This window comes from Watersipora subatra, chromosome 5 (assembly GCF_963576615.1).
Source record: "Watersipora subatra chromosome 5, tzWatSuba1.1, whole genome shotgun sequence".
Taxonomy (NCBI): Eukaryota; Metazoa; Bryozoa; class Gymnolaemata; order Cheilostomatida; family Watersiporidae; genus Watersipora; species Watersipora subatra.
The window spans coordinates 21718856-21731512 of NC_088712.1; the positions used below are offsets into that span (position 1 = coordinate 21718856).

At 35.2% G+C, this 12657-nt stretch overlaps 1 protein-coding gene across 1 annotated transcript in view; it reads left to right on the plus strand.

The window, feature by feature from the left end:
- The first annotated feature begins 9631 nt into the window (after positions 1 to 9631).
- LOC137396562 (cyclin-dependent kinase-like 1) overlaps positions 9632 to 12657 on the plus strand; it is a 31486-nt gene continuing 28460 nt past the window's right edge. The window contains exon 1 of the mRNA XM_068082875.1: positions 9632 to 9660. The gene's annotated coding sequence lies outside the window, so the exon portion shown is untranslated. The remainder of the gene's footprint in view (positions 9661 to 12657) is intronic.

The following is a 12657-nucleotide window of genomic DNA, read 5'->3' on the forward strand; positions in this document are numbered from 1 at the left end:
TACCAGCTCGGCATTGACAAATCACATCTCAAGCGCGTGGACCTATAGGAGTCGATCATGCGGACGGCTACGAAGTTATGTATCAGGTGACTGACCGCAGACGATGCTTTTCGTGGCGTTGAGGCATACATGTACATGTATTTAGTGGACGTCTATATTTAACATGGCGCAGTTGGCAGTATCGCTGCTGCGTGATACATGACGTGCGCGGTGTTATTTGTGGTGTTCAATGTTTCACAGATACTAATACTGCGTGGTAAGTGCTCCGCGTGTGTGCATTTCGTGTTTACAGTTTAGCCAATTCGCATTCGCTCCCAAACGGGGCATTAGAGCGATATCTTTATTTAAAACATGAGAAGATAACTCTTAGTTTATATTATATATTGAGTTTTTGGATTTAGCAACAAAAGGTAAAAAGTGTTGACCAGTGTTGGGAAGGGATTAAATGAGAGAGTAGGGAAAATTTGAATTAATTGTTAAGAGTCCTCACATAACAGGAATGTTTTATGTATGTGTTAATGGTACCTTTGGTACTTTAGTGGCGTGTATAGTGTAGGTCGGCATTAAAGTAAAAATCTACAAGGATTGCAATTTCTTTAGTAATGATTTTAGGTTTTGGTCAGAAATTCTTTGATGCTCTGCAAGAGTGTGCCGTGACCTCTCAGACATGAGGTCAGAAATCATATCATTTTTTTAAGGTTAAACGCCCACCTAAAAGCTTTCCTATTCTCTGATTCGAGAGAGTTGATGTGCTTTGATAAAACTGGAGATCAGACAGTTGAGGCATACTCAAGGACTGGGCAACAGATGGTTCTAAAAGAAATGGTTTTTGTTTTGGGTGAGAAACTTCTTAAGAACTTCATCAGCATGTATAGGGTAGATAAAGACTCAGTTATGGTCTTTTTTATGTGGAAGTTAAAGTTGAGTTTGTTGTCAATAATATCTCAAAAACATTTAAAGTCAGTGACAAATGTTAGCTATTGGCCTTTCATTGAGCATTTGTGAAAAAGGGACTTTCCTGGGACCTTACTAATGAAGTTGTCTCTCACTTAGTGATGTTAAACTCCATTTGCCATTTATCAGCCCAGCCTATGAGAGAATCAAGGTCTGATTGAAGGTTTGCGCAGTCATTAGCTGACTTAGTCTGTGAATATAGGAAAGCATCATCAGTAAAAATTCTGAGTTTAGAGGTCTTCATGGCTGTTGGCATATAAGTTTATAAAAATCGCTTAGTGGTGGTAAGTTAAATATTGGTGGTGCTTTTAACACTTGTGGTGTTTGTGTTGTTTTTCATTACGTGTCAAATATGGTGTTTAATTTTAAGGAATTTCCCTCGTTAAATTGGAGAGTGGTGATATCAATGGTTCATGGAAAAGATTGTTTGATAGTTTCCAATTGTAGTGGAAATGGTTAGCATGAAATTGGGTAAGGTTGAAGATGCCGATGATAGGTTTTGTGGCCGCATGAAATTCTTGCACTATTACACGCAATAGGGAGTAATGGTAGAGATGCTCTAAGCTATGTTGGTTTTTGTATGCAGAATGAAAATTGTACCTATGAGGATGCTATGGCTCATTTAGTTGCTATTTTTGGTACTGATGAAACTGTGTGCGTAAAAACTATGAAATTTGTTACTGTTTCACAAACAGGTGGAAAGGAAATCGATTACTTGCTTTGAGTAGAGAAACTCAATAGAAATGTTAATTTTGGTGGTAATGAAGACGTAAGGAAAGAACTTGCTCTTACAATATCTGCAAATGGCTTGCAAAAATGTTCACTACATAGGCAATTAATGCAACACACAGAGTTAAATTAGAAAAACTTAATGGATACTTTGATGGCTAGAAAGCTCGCGTGAGAATTCGACACCATATTGGAGGGTGCTAGAAGTAAAGCTAGTGAAAATTAATGTTTCGGAAATTTTGACTAAAGCTTCTAAAATAAATTTCAAGTAAGAAGAGCCAGTCATTATTCAAGTTCTGATTCAAGTGCTTTCGTAAATGTTGAAATTAACAGAATTTTTCAAAGGCAGCGTAAAAGTTAAATTACGATGTAGGGTCTAAGAGTAAATACTTTAAAGAGGGAGTAGAGATTCTGGTTATGAGTCTCCTAGGTGAGATCGTAGGAGCAGGTATAAAAACCTTAGCAGGTCTTCAAGAGACTCTAGCGTTAATAGATACAACCGTAGTTGGCGTATTAAGTCTGAGGATGGATGCTCACCTAAGAGTGATGATAAATGTTACAACTGTGGTAATAGAGATCACAGGCTACGTTGTTGCCTTGCAGCTTGATGCTTTGTATGCAATAAGAAAGGTCATACTAGTATTGACTGTAAGAAAGATGGCGCTGACAATACTCGTCAAAGTGAATATAGACAATGCTGCAACGTATGTAGTAGGGAAGGTGATCGGAGTAGAGGCAAAAGCGTACATACCCAAGTAGAAGTGTTGTAATATGCATGTCCTAAATGGCTAATAAAATGGTTAGAACCTTGAAGGTAAACGGTAGTGAAGTCTTTTTCACGTTTGATACGGGTGCTGATGTTTCTACTATAACTGTTAAAACATCATGTAAACTTGGTTTGAGTTTGAAAGAGCCAGATCGACCCCTTAGTGCTGCTGGTGGCGCAAGTTTAAAAGTTATAGGGTCCAGTGAAGTAAATATAAAGCGTTCTAGTTGCTTTCAGAAATGACAGAACTTGAAAATCTTAATTTACTTGCTGTCATTGATGGTATGTGAACGGATAATTTTGATTCTTTTTGAGAATTTCCCAAAGTGTTTGAAGGCTCGGGTACCATGCCTGGTATGTTCTCCATCACTCTGAGTGGTGGCTCAGAACCTCTCAGGTTGTAATCTCCAAGATCAATTGCAGCTGGGTTAAGATCTCAGGCTAAGAAAGAGTTTGATAAGATGCTCACTGATAATTAAACTTTGGAATTTAGCTGATAGGACGTGCTAACCACTGCACCACTCTTTTACCTTGTCACATTGCAGAATAATTATGCACATTGTTATTACACGAAATGATCTCACACGACGCATGGAATTGTTAGCGTACTAGTCTTTACTATAATAAGATCCGTCTGTCCAGGGCCGAATGGACAGACGAGAGGTATTCAGGTTCTTACTTGAGCGCTACCATCTGCACCATTCAACCAACTTGCTGCATTGCAGAATAATTGTGTGGATATTTATTACACCTGATGATCTCTCATGCCACACACGATTGCTAATGTACTAGTAAGTAATAATAACAGCCTTTTGCAACTTGAAACAGGTTCTGTTTCGGCACCAATCAACATACCCCTCAGAACATATCCATTAGTAGTATGTTTGTACTGGAATTATCCTCTCATTCATGAAGACTTATTTAACTTATGCATGAAACATTTGTGAGTTTTTTAAAACAGCTGACATTTCAACGACATATCCATTTTTTGGTAATCAGACAGTTTGCTGTCTACAATAGTTTGAATCGAAGATCAAAAGACAAATTTTTAACATAATCTAGCTTACCACCACTTTAGAGATATCGAAGTATGAAATTTAGACATAAAGAGCAGTCGTGGTTCAGTGGTTAGGTCGCTAGCATATGATCAATAGGTTTTTAATTTAAATCACTTGGTGCTGTTTGGAAGCCATTGGTAGTGTTAGGAAGGGCATCTAGCCATAATTGCTCCTGTGCTAAATCTGATCGAGTCATCTGGATGTCATCTGGGGTTGGCCATCAAGAAACCGGCCCCCCTCCCAACAAGGTTTCTGAAAGACCGACCTGTTACTGAGTCTGCCCTTCCAAGGTAGGAGCGGGCTTACAAGTGGCCATAGTATATGAGGAGCCCAAGAAAAAATGAATGGCAGAGCACCAGAAAGACTCAATGCTTGCGGTTGTCTGTTGAATGCATACACTGTATTTATTAATATATATGTGTTCAAACATAGATATGTTAAAAAATATATATATGTGACAGGTCGTATCATTTTTAATAAAAAATGGGCTCACAAAGTGACAATTGTCCATGTGGCTTAGACATTTGTGAAGCCAAATTATTTTCAACATTCATGAACATGTAACGTTTGTAGTGTACTGTTGCTATGGCCTTCCTAAACGTCAACAATTAATACTGTTTGAAATTCAATCCGTCATCTTTGACGACAAAATTCTCAGTTCTTTGTGTTGACCAAATTGACCAACACCACCTTCGAAAAAAGCTGTAACTCAGGTTAAATTGCTTCGATTCCAATTCCGAAAACAGTTTAAAAAAACTGAAAATTCTTTCTATTACATAGGGCTAAAAACAGTTATGTGATCCAACCTCATTTGTATTGAAAATGATATGACCTGACACATATGCTCAAATATATATATGTTCAAATATATAATGTTCAAATATATATATGTTCAAATATACAAATGTTTAAATATATATATGTTCAAATATATATTGTATATATATTATTTATATATGCAGGCAAACACGGATAACTCGCCCACGGATAGTTCAAACACATTGTTAACTTGAACGGATTTGTTTGGACCGTTCCCATGCAATGATAAATTGCTCTCGATAACTTGAACTTAACATCATTAACTCGAACAGTTTTTTGCCGAAGGAGAAAACATGGTTTTTGTTAGTTTTATTCCGAAGGACTGGTCTTTAGTCGCAGAGCTGCGAGTACTCTGCTCTTTTAGCGAGGCGCTCCCTATACATATGTAGTGTTGTATATTTATTTTCCCCATACCATAAAATGGAACCAGCTAGGAAACCGTATAAAACAATGATTAATAGGGTCGCTAACACCTTGGCATAATTATGGTCAAACTATAAACGTTAGAAAGTATTAGTGGTGAAAATATAATAAAGATTGGTCATAAATGTTTACTCATGTCATGTTTTAAAAAAATTAACAGCAAATTTAGATATTTTTTTATCAGCTGAGATTTGTTTGTAGTTTTAGGTTATGTGACTGCCAGGATTTTTAAAAATTAATGTCGACAAAATCGATCTCGGTTAAACTGATCAGAAAAAATATGTCTTTTTTTTAGCATTTTAACCGCGATCAAGATTTGCCAATTTTAATCTGAAAACGTCTTGGTAGTCACATCACCTAAAACAACAAACAAATATCAAGGGATAGAAAAAAATCTATACTTTTTGATAAAATCTTTTAAAACTTTACATGCAAAGCTCTTCAACTTGCATCAAGCAATCTATGCTTTTGATTTATATATAGTTTGTATATGTACATGTATCTACTGATAAATACATGCACTTGTGACAGTGCTCTGATAACTTGAACGCTCTGATAACTCAAACACTTTAGCTCGGTCCTGGGAAGTTTGGATTATCCATGTTTGATTGTATATAAGTATTTGTATTCATTTCATCTATATATATATTTTTCAAAGTATGTCCTTGTGTCGTATGTCTGTCTGCATTCCGGCTATAGCTATTATAAGAATAACTGCTGCTGAACAACAATGCTGACGCAATGTCATGAAGTAACATCATTAGAAGCCTAGCGGCTTGCTGGAATTTTCCATTGGCAATGTGCCAGGCTAACAGCTTGAAAGTTACAGTTGTTTGACAAAGTTTTAAAACTTTCACACTTGTTTTCATTTTCTCTTAATTTTTTTCAACTACACAAAACACTTCTCTCAGGATATGTAGTTAGAATGGTAAATGTTGTTATATGTTAAATACAAATCAACTTTCTGTCGAGACTTTTTTATTACCCGGGCAACGCCTGGTAGCACCGCTAGTTATTATATACAAGTTATATTCATTGCCTTGTGCTCAAAGTGGTTTTGTTTTTTTTGTGGAGCAGTAAAGGAGTGAGGCACATTCTGTCACAATATTTTATAGCAGCTATGTTTCAAGTGTTTTAGTCAATTCAGTTGAAACTAGAATTTCTGGACATTAAAGATGTGGTTCCGTCAAAAAGGTCAAATTAATGAAATTAAGACTAATAAAAGGCTAAAACATCAGCTACAATTTGGTGTCATTTTTGTCTTTGTAGACTAATCCTGTCCAGAGATATATGCGTTTTAATGAGGCCATCTTATAAAAAGCTCACATTTTAGTGGGTGCTTCATTTGTGATGTAACGAGTGATACATCTGAGAAGAGTACACGAGCAATAAATCTAAGGCCGCTTCATTAGCCAATCATCAGCACGAAATTTTTATATAGGTCGTAATAAATGTTATCACTCGTAAAACGCGTTGTCTACGATCTCAAATTTAGTGATTTTACTCTATTATTAAATCGCATAGACATCGATATTTACTAAATTAATTAACATCGTTACTTTAATGAATTACTCGATCGGCATGTTTTATTGACGAACAACAGAATTGTAAAAATTACTCCAAAGTTTGCAGCGAAGGTGACTCTGAGTTTTTTGAGCATCAGGTGGTTAAAGTGCTACAGAGGAAGATAGGAGAATGGAAGTAAACTTATCTTTTACTTTGAGTCTTCTATAGATATTCTGTTAAGTTTGCATTCAGATTATATTTTCCTGTTTGAGGTTATAATGTAATTGCCTGTGCGCGTGCAAGATACGTATGTACACTAAGTTTTTGACGGCTTCTTTTTAATCCATAGCATCTAGCAATACAGTGGCTTAGATTGATGAATATACTAAAGGTAATATTTTTAGTACTCATTAATACATGTACTAATTAATAAAATTATAACTTTTTGCTATCACCAATCATCGTTTTATAATTTTTTATCGTTTTACTGAGCTATATTTGCTTCAATTTTCTGTGGCAGTTTTATTTAGTAAATTAGATTTATGATTGGACTTTAGCTGTTCACTTCTCATTTGTAGAAAGCGAAGAAAGTCGATTGATCAATGCAAATCTTCAACTTCCAGAACCAAAGCTTCGAATCGTTGGCTTGGCATACTTATGCTTTTATTAAACATTTATTCATTTTTAAAATTACTCGCAATCTATCCAACTCCCAATTTGAAAGCTTTCAGTAGATACGCATTAGAATGACATATCTATGAATGACATATATTTATTGCATTTGTTTTACTGATTACAGGATGTTTATGTGGTCCCACCAGCCAAAGCAGCTTTGTCAGTGTGGAAACTGCCATAAATGGGAAAGAGAGACTTGAATGTGCACCGCATAAACCATGATGTTTTGTTTGAATTTGCTGCTGCAGATGAATTTGTCTTTTTGTAGGAGCTGAAACTATGTGAGGGGCCACGACTTGATGGATATTCTTAATAAAAGCTTTATGCCAAGATGGAATTTTTTTGCTTGTAAAAATTGTATAATAAAATAATATTGTTGAAGATAATGCAAAACATGATTTGCAGACTATTGTAGTGAATTGGATACGGTATATGGATGTCCGCAAAACTGGAAAATGTGAGTTCAAATCCAGTTTGCAGCAGATTTCTCATCATTATAACTCTATCCCTATGTATATTCTTTTCAAAGACAAGCTTGCTCATTTTTCTTACGGTAGTAAGAAACTAGTTTTCGGTGTGGGCAATGATATACAGCTCCACCCCAGGATAGGCAACGGGCATAATGTGGGCGGAGCTTTTGGAGGCTGTATATCGTTAGTGTGGGTAGCGACGGGACTGTGACGATACAAAGACCTTATTCTACATAGTTTGCTTGACAGAATTACCGTAGGCCAGTAGAATTGGTAGTCGGTACTAAGATGTTTACACAGCATTTAGAAGAAGGTAATATGACAAGTTTTTAATTTTCCTTGTTTGAGGCCTTTGAGACATTGGTAATAATGTATCTGTAGCTGGATTTAAAATTTTATTCTAGTCAACACGAGCAAATACCAGATAAAATATATGCCAATAGAGCCGCGTAGGACTAGACTTTTATCGCAATAGCCGATGTGAATATGAGAGATAGATACAGGTTGTATCACGCGTGACATCATTTTGGACAAGTCTGGGCATGTTTTTTTTGGCCTGAGCGTTTTTACCGTGGTCGAATTTTTTTGATTTTAATCTTCAAATATCTTGACAATGAGATCGCCTAACTCAACAAACAACATATCAACTGATAGAAAAAGAAAAATACTTTTAAAATCAACTCAAATTTGATGCAACCACATTTTAAAATCAATTCTTTGGTATCTTTTACTTGCAGTAGTATTGAAATGACTTCGCGCATTCTACTAGGAAGAATTGAATCGATTCTTTACTGTCATCATAGATTAATTTACCCGATTTTCCATTTTTCAATAAGCAAAAAGGCTTCAGTCACTGCCTCTCTTTATTATTACTATCTCAGTATCTCTATGATAAGTAATTTACATTGTATAACTGTGTTGGCTTAAAATTAATCATTGACAGTGATATACTATTAAAGCAATTAGTTAATCATAAGTGCAGCTCAGTAATTTCAGCCGCGCTTAACGTTTTTATAAACCTTGATATCACCGCATATATGTTATTTGTCAATACATTATTATGTAGTATTATTATTTATGAACCACATAATGATATAGTATAGTTCTATAGTTTGCCTGGGCACTGACAAAAAGTTTAGCTACGCTGGATTATATGTAAGCTAGCGTGTTTATGGTGGTTGCTTTCGGTGCCGTAACTGTTAGCTATGTGTAGCGTTGTGTTGACTAATCTGATGTGATATCACTCGAGTGGTAATTAGTTTCTATAAAGGAGAAATGTCATGCTCTGGTGCGGTTCAATCCGCATTTTGGATAAACTGTAGAAAACCATTTGATTATATGACTGAAAACTTTTACATAGGACCCTGTCTAAAGTGTTGGAGTAAACACAAGAGGCGGATGCCCAAGGAATTAAATTAAGGAGATTCGATGCACTTTGCCTGCAACCAGTGCCCTTGTGGGGCACATATTTAATCATGGGGCATCATCATGCACCCCAATAAATCGATAATGACCCACCAAAAAGTAATCAATAAGTATGTTGACAAACTTCCTATAATAAATGTTAAAATGAACCTCCAACAATCAATAATTATTTTATTTCCAAGCTTGTTTTGCATAGGAGTTACCCAACACTTGTGTGGGTGCACAACTTCTATTTTGAGCAAAGGCTTGCTGGTAGACCAGTAGCAAATTAATAAAGAATTGATTTTGTCTAAAGAACTAAATTGAATAAAACTATTGAAAGTTAGGATAGCTAAAAACTTAAGAATTAAATTGTCAAGTTTTGCTTATTGAATTAAAATGAATCAATTCTAGCCTGGTCTATGATGCAAAATAATGGAGAATTGAATTGCTAATTTTTGGATGATTATTTTTTAAAGCCCTAAAAACGTTTCTGCTGTATCCTTATTTGTACGAGCAATGATATAAACCCTCATAAATACATGAAACCCCCACATAAATAAATGAAGGGTTTATATCATTGGTACAAGTATTGTGCTGTACACATGTATCGAAGCTTCTACGTGGGAGTTACGTTTCCGTGCAAATTAATTGGCGCGAGTTTCTTAACAGGATGTTGAGCGCAAGCCTTTTATGTTTACCAGTCGTTATGGTTTCGAGGAAACCGCAACAATTTTTTTTCGCTACAATCATTATTATATTTAAACTAAATTTAGTAAAAGTTTTATGCAAAAAGCTGATTAAAACTGGCTTACAAAACTGCTGCTTAAAACACTGTTGACAGAATGTCCCTTTAGTAAGTACGTGTTATTTATCTTTGCGCACATATAGCTTCTCAAACCATTATCTATTATACTATTGCTACACTGGAACTGAACGTTAATTGTTGCACGGTTTGATAAGACAATCGAACTCATTAGATGGTTTTTCACATCATTAACTAACATACGGATTATCTCCTTTTGGACATATAAACTGGAATACGAAATTTGACGTACGACAAATAAAGATTTTTGTCCTGTTTGCTTGATCAACTACGCGCAAAACAACTGACATTTCTCTCGTGATTATTCCGGAAAAACAGCGCAGGTAAGTCAATCATTTTTCATACAATAACCTTGCGAGAGCGAAGCATATGTATTATCCTAAAGTTTCATGACTATTGTAATATAATGTATGGTTGTTTATTGTTGTTTTAATAGCAACCTGCCAGTAGCGATCACTTTCGGGCAGTACTGAACTGGCAAACAGAAAATAGTTGCATTCGTTGATTCAGTCATGTATTAACGCGTTTCGAGTTTATATTCGTATTTTTTCCTATTCATCCACAAAAATATCTAACTCAAGCATATTTTCGTTTTGTTTCGTTTGCTATAAATAGACATCGAAGTAATGTTGGCTTGTATGCCTGACTATTCCAACAATTAAATCGTCTTAAAATAAATGTAGAAGCGTCAGAAAATCAATGTTAAAGTATTTTGAATGAACATCTGTGTTGCTAGCTAAATCGTCACTGGTCTCTACGCTGTTGTCGTTAAATCAAGTTTTATTATACTTTTAACATTTCAAGTATTCATTCACGCGTACTGTATTTTTGTTTTATGATGGGGCTTTAAAAGTACTGTATTTAACATATTTTGACTTAGATGTGAATGTTTGTCAATTCTATTCAGTTATTCATATTTAAAAAAACTGAAGTTACTGTTTGCTGGTAATCGTTTTGCCAACATATGTTTCTAAAGTAAGTCACTATGTGATGTATTGATGTATCAATTCCTCAAAATGTTCAGTGCTTTCTCTGAGAGAAATGAAAATTCTCAACAGGAATTTCGCTTACGTAATGTAAGGCTTAAAAGTGTAAATTCACATCCATATCTAGGCATTGAACTTAGTTGTAACATTAAATGGGATAGATACATGAACAACATAGTGGCCAAAGCTTTTAGATTATTAGGCATGTTGCGCAGAGTGTTAAAAACTACAGACACAAAGACAAGAAAGGTTGCATATGAGACTTTGATAACACCTGGACTAGAATATGGATGCCAAGTTTAGGATCCATACCTAAAGGGAGATATAAATAAATTGGAAAAATTGCAAAACATGGCACTGCGCTTCATATTTAGATTGAGAGGTTGGTTAGCTTTTCAAAGCTACGGGAAGACACAGACATTGTTTAATTAGCAGGGAGAAAAAGGGGGAAAAAGAGTGTCCTTGTTTTTTAGAGTAAAATCTAGTGAGGTTATACAGGATACATACAATAACGCACCAAAACACTTACAGTCAAACATGGATAACTCGAACTTCACGGGACCGAGCAAAAGTGTTCGAATTATCAGAGCGTTCAAGTTATCAGAGCACTGTCACAAGTCCGTGTATTTATTAGTAGTTACATGTACATATACAAACTATAATATAAATCAAAAGCATAAATGGCTTGTTTCAAATTAAATGCTTCTAATGTAAAGTTTAAAACGTTTTTATCAAAAAGTATAGAGATTTTTCTATCACTTGAGATTGGTTTGTTGTTTGAGGTGATGTTATTGCCAGGATGTTTTTTTTAGATTGACATTGGCAAAACTTGATCGTTGTTGAAATGCTCAAAAGAAAAGACATCTTTTTCTTTTGAGCGTTTTACCCACGATCAATTTTGCCGATTTTTCTTGAAGTTTATGCAACTTCAAGAAAAACTTACCAAGGAAAAATCCCTTACTTTACCTGGGATTCGTTAAGAGCAACACTCCGAGGCAGTTCAATTAAAAGTTTTACAAGGTTTAACGGTACATTGTATATTACTCACGCTTTTTGAATGGATACTTATTGAATGTACACACGTATTCTGTGTTTAGGTCAAACGATGAATAGTTTTTTTAGCTAAGACAACGTATAATAAAAACAATTTTTAAGACGTTTTAAACATTCAACATTCCGACGTTGATTCAACACGGAATTAACGTCGGAAAACTATTCGTCACGGGCTAGCCGGGTCACGCACTCAAGGATTTTCGCCACGCACATACAAAACAACATGCTGTTTTTGTTTTGTATGTGCGTGGCGAAAATCCTTGCGCGCGTGACCCGGCTAGCCCGTGCTATTCATCGTATAGCAGTATAAATCAAATTTGACCAAACCTTTAGAAAAGTCGTTGACAAAATTATTTTGCCGATGGAGGTAATAACAACGCTTATGAATTACGAAAAGATGAGGTTTACCTCTATGGCTTTGAATAAAGTGATTTTCTAAAGCGATAACAACCGTTTCGGTAGCCATTGGGCAAAAAAACAGTTCGAATTAACAGTGTTGAGTTCGAGTTATCTATAGCAATTTATCATTACGTGGGAACGGACCAAAGAAACCGTTCGAATTAATCATGTGTTTGAGCTATCCGTGGACGAATTATCCATGTTTGACTGTATATGGTACACGTCAACCTTCGGGTCTTTTTGTACCAAAAATTAAAACAAACGCACTTTTTAATTCTTCTGGCCTCGTACTATAAAGGATATCTGAGGGAAGGTCATAGGTTGCACTGAATAATGTATATATATACTTGTGGCTTTTGTATTTTTGTTATAGATTAATAGGTAAATCTACATGAATATACATGAATATGTATAAAAAAAGAATAAAAGGGGAGGAAGTAAATAAAAAACATAAAAAAGAAAAAGTTATGACATATTAATTAATGAGTTCTCACGCTTTTTGCCTCATATTGAGGATCTTAGTGAGAAAACTCCATTCTGATTTTGATGCATAATATCAATCGACTCCGGCCATAGATCTTTTCACATA